This window comes from Quercus lobata, chromosome 4 (genome assembly GCF_001633185.2).
Source record: "Quercus lobata isolate SW786 chromosome 4, ValleyOak3.0 Primary Assembly, whole genome shotgun sequence".
Classification (NCBI taxonomy): Eukaryota; Viridiplantae; Streptophyta; class Magnoliopsida; order Fagales; family Fagaceae; genus Quercus; species Quercus lobata.
In genome coordinates, this window is record NC_044907.1 from 22,280,507 (window position 1) to 22,285,871 (window position 5,365).

Sequence of the window (5,365 nt, forward strand, 5' to 3'; positions counted from 1 at the left end):
TAGCATCAGGTGATGTTAAAGTCTCTTTTAAATTTTGAGGATTTTTCTCAATGTTAAAAACATAATAATCAGGACCAAAATCCTTTTCAACTCTAGCTCTTTCACTCCTTCTAGGTTCCATTTCAAAATTTTCTTAATTTTGTAAATGAGAAGTAGAAGAACTAGGTTGTGACAAAATATTTTCTTCACCCCCACTATTCTTCAAATTAAAAGGAAATTTTTCTTCACAAAAAATTGCATCACCAGATTCAAAATTATTTTGTTTTCAATATCAAAAAATCTATAGGCTGCACTATTAATCGCATAACTAAGAAAAACACAGGTAGTAGCTCTTACACCTAAATTAGGTATTTTAGGGTCCATAAGCCTTACATAAGCAAAACAACCCCATACTCTCAAATATCCCAAATTTGGCTTATGTCCTTTTACCCATCTCAAAAGGTGTGGTATGTAACTTTTTATGTGACACCTTATTCAAAATATGACATGCAGTTAAAATAGCTTCACCCCAAAAATGTAATGGTGCATCAGATTCAATTGACATGGCATTTGTAAACACAATTAGAGTTCTATTTTTTTTTTCAGCCACACATTAGAAGTAGGTGAATATGGTGCAGTAGTTTCATGGATAATTCCCAAAGACTGAAAAAATGAGTTGAATGCACTTAATTCATACTCACGGCCTCAATCACTTCTTATTCTTTTTATTTTCCTACCGAATTGATTTTAAACTTCTTTTAAAAAATCTTGAAATTTTTCAAAAGCATCACTTTTATTTTTCAATAAATAAATAGCTATATATTTTGAGAAATCATCAACAAAAGTGATAATGTATTTATTTCCTCCACGAGTTAAAATTCCCTCAAATTCACATAAATCGAAGTAAATTAACTCAAGCAATTTGGTATTTCTTTCAGAACTTTTATGAGGCCTTTTTGTAATCTTAGCTTGACTACAAGTTTCACATTTTTAAAAATTTTTTGACAGTCTTGGAATTAATCATAAACTACTCATGATTCCCACATATATACTATTTATATGACACAAACGAGCATGCCAAAAATTAATAGAAGAAAGCATATAAACTGAACTGGTAAATGCTTTATTATTCTCAACATTCAATCTAAACATTCCATCATAAGCATAACACTTGCCCACAAATAATCCATTTTTAATGATGATATAGTTATCAGATCTCATAGTTTGCTTAAAGCCAGCCTTGTTAAGCAAAAAACTTGACATCAAATTCTTCCTCATCTACGAAATGTAAAGTACATCTTTCAATGTTAACACAAGTCCAAAAGTGAATTTCAAATCAACCTCACCACTCCCAAGAACCTTGGTTTTGCTAGAGTCACCAAGCGTAATAGTTTTTTCTTCTTCAAAAGGAGTGTTCAACTTAAACCAATTTTTGTCATAGCAGACGTGCCTTTTAGCACTAGAATCTACCCATCACTCTTCAACATATTGCACCATATTGATGTCTGTAATCATAGCCACTAAAGGCTCTTTGGTTACATTAGCCTATGGGACAGATTCACATTTCTAAAATTTGCAAAATCAAGCAATATGTCCACTCTTGCCACAGACAAAAAAGGATCTATTAAATTGATCTTGTGAAGGGGGTCCTTCGTTCTTATTGTAATTTTTATTTCCCCTTCCTTGAGGTTTATTATTATTTTTAAAGGTTCTCTTTTTAGGCTTCAATTGACCATTTCTCGAAAAATGATTTTTGGGCATATTATTATTGGCTAAAATAGAGTTTACCTTTGTGGTGGAACTACCATTTCTCTCTTGTGTCATGAGTGCACCTTGTCCTCTAGCCTCCTCCTCCACACGGATGCGTGTGATCAAATTCTCCAAGGACGTCTCCCTTCGTTTGTGCCGCAAAGTCTTTTGGAACTCCATCCAAGATTGTGGTAGTTTATCAATTATGCCAGCTAAATTATCTCCAATCTTTATGCCTTCGGATCTCAATTCTGCCACAACCATTTGGAAGTCTTGGGCTTGATGCACCATCGATTTTCCATCCACCATTTGGTAATGGAAAAATCTACTAGCAGCATACTTCTTTGCACCAGCCTCCTCGGTACCATACTTGCTTTGTAAAGCTTTCCAAATTTTCTTGGCAGAATTATAAGTTGTATCAGAATAATCATAGAAATGATTGGCAAGACAATTCAAAAGATAAAAGGTACAATTATATTCATCTTTTGTTTACTTATCTATTTTTTCTTGGTGAAGACTAAATTCTTCCTCATTCATCTCATCAGTAGAAACCTTTGATAGATTCTTATCAGTGAGGATGTAGACAACTTTAAGAAGACTCAAGTAGAAGAGTACCTTTCCTTTCCACCTCTTAAAGTGGGCTCCCATAAAGGGAAAGGGGACTGAGGCATGGCACTCGCTCTCTTTAAGGAGATTCGAGCCCTTGGTTGGCTAAACTTTGTAACCGGTTTTTGATACCTCCACCCTTCACCTCCCACTTGCGCACATATCTAGCCCAATATCTGATTCAATTCATATTAACCCATTATTCACCACAATTAAAAAGAATAAAATAGCCTATCTCTTTTTCAATGTGGGATTAAACATTTTCACTAACTCCTCCTCTTCCATATTCACTCTCACATCTTTACATATAAGTTGTAATATTTATTCATTTTAATTAATTAATATTAAAATGCTCCAACAATGTCCAAACCACCTTATGATACTTAGGTTATGTATAACTTAACTGTAAAATCGAGCACTCATAGACTCGGAGTGTTGAGTTGTAAAAAAGATTTGCTCATTAAGTCAACCTAGATGGGACTATAATTTCTTAAATAAGTTAAATAACCCCTAATTTAAAATAAAAATAAATACAATTAAATTATAGATATTGGTTAATTATGTAAGGTTGAATTTATTCAACCATCTAATTGGCTTTATTCCGTGCCAAATTTGCTTGTAATTCAGCATTTAGTAACCCTGTATTTAGGTGGGTTTGATGTAAGGGTAGTGAGTGAGATAGAGTGAAGATTGCTCAAGAATGTGCAAGAAAACAGAGACTCGCGGCTGGGACTCGCGGGTGACTCGCGGCTGCAAGCCGCCAGACTCAGCACACGTGCCAAGCATGCTGGAAGATGAACAGTCATGCTAGCTGGAGTACTACAGGACAAAACAGGACAACTGGCCATACGGTTATCTCACGACTGGATCTCGCGACTTAGTCAAGCCGCAAGGTCAAGCCGCGAGCCACCCCTGTTTTGTAAAACCTGACGTTTCACATTCCTCTCCCACTGCAGTATAAATACCCCTTTTACCCACGATTGAAAGAGAGCTTCCAGAGAGAATTTTGAGAGAGAAACTGTAAGGTTGAATTTATTCAACCATCTTATTGGCTTTATTCCGTGCCAAATTTGCTTGTAATTCAGCATTTAGTAACCCTGTATTTAGGTGGGTTTGATGTAAGGGTAGTGAGTGAGATAGAGTGAAGTTTGTTCAAGAGTGTGCAAGAAAACAGAGTGTCGCGGCTGGGACTCGCGGGTGATTCGCGGCTGCAAGCCGCCAGAAGCTGCACACGTGCCAAGCATGCTGGAAGATGAACAGTCATGCTAGCTGGAGCACTACAGGACAAAACAGGACAACTAGCCATACGGTTATCTCGCGACTGGATCTCGCGACTTAGTCAAGCCGCGAGGTCAAGCCGCGAGCTACCCCTGTTTTGTAAAAACCTGACGTTTCACATTCCTCTCCACTCCAGTATAAATACCCCTATTACCCACGATTGAAGGAGAGCTTCCAGAGAGAATTTTGAGAGAGAAACCCTAAAGAAAAACCAGATTGTTTCACCCACAATCTCTACCTTAGAATCTCTTCAAATTCCTCAACTCTCTTCCTCTCCATTGTCAAATCCTTGAGAGGTATTATACCAAACCAGGTTCTCACCATCATCATCTTTGTGAGTCTGCTGTTTGGATTTCTGGGAAGCAGTTAGGAAGGAACCAATCTTCATTGGTTGATGCTACGGTCTAGTAGCGGAATCCGGGAAGCTAGAAAAGAAAAAGGTTCGGCGTAACCTTGTTGGAGCAAGAAGCTTGGAGGGCTTAGGTGCACTGGGTAGATTAGGCTTGGAGGGTCTATTGCTGTCCTTGTATCCCAACTATATTTTCTAGTGGATTGATTACCGCTTGGAGGGCGGCGGAGAGGTTTTTCGCCGAGGGCTTCGGTTTCCTCTTCGATAACACATCGCTTGTTGTCTTTGTGTTTGCATCTTCCTTCCTCTCTATCTTTGCCTTTTTATTTATCTGCTGTGGATATTAATCTGTTATGGCTTAGATAGTATTTAATCAATTTCGTTTGATAGCATATGTTAAGTTTCCGCACACTAGTTGTTTGACATATTGCTTGAATTGATTAAGTTGTTATTTGGGGGTCTAAACGTTCAAAGGTGTTTTTGTACACGTTTTTGAACTTTCAATTGGTATCAGAGCGGGTACACTTGTTGTGGTTTAAATACCTAATTGTGATCCTTGACCCCTTGTGTTTATTTGCCATGGATTGTGCTTTGTATGCCTCTTTGCATGATTTGGTTGGTGATGAATGTAACATGCCACATGTTTGTGAAAATGCCTCTATGAGTGTTAATCCTCATAAGTGTGATGACATGTTATTTGAATCCATGGGTGTTGTTGACAAACTCTTGAAGAAAAATGCTAAGAAGTTTCAAAAGAATTTGAGCAAGTTATTTTGTGAAAAGGATGATTTGATTGCTAAGCTCAATGAATCCAACAAATTGGTTGAGAAATATAAAAAACTTGCTGAAATTTCTCTTGAAAAGCTGAAAGAGTTTGAATGTTTGAATATGGACTTGGATGCTAAACTTGTTTTGTCTAACAAACTTGTTGATGATCTTAAATGTGAAAATGAATCTCTTAAGATGCATGCCAAGTGTTTGATTGCTGAACCCATTGATAAAATGGATGATAATATTTGTTGCAATCATGTTGTGGTACCCGATTTTGTGCCTAGTGTGTGTTCTACCTTAAAGGACAAATCGGTGTACATTCCTCCACATAAAAGAAATCAAAAGGTGGAGAGAAAGGCTATTAAGTCAAAACCTTCGTTTAGGTCTCAACCTAAGGTTTTGAATGGATCTAAGTTTGTTCCAACTTGCCACCACTGCGGTGTGATTGGTCATATAAGACCTCAATGTCATAAGTTGAAGAGGGAACAAAACCATGTTGCTAGATCCCTTCCCAAAAAGCCTAGTGGACCTAAACACATTGTTTGTGACCATTGTGGTGCCTTTGGTCATCTAAGACCTCAATGCTCTAAGTTTCAGGCTTTTAAAAGAATTAAAAGAAAAGAAAAACTTGAG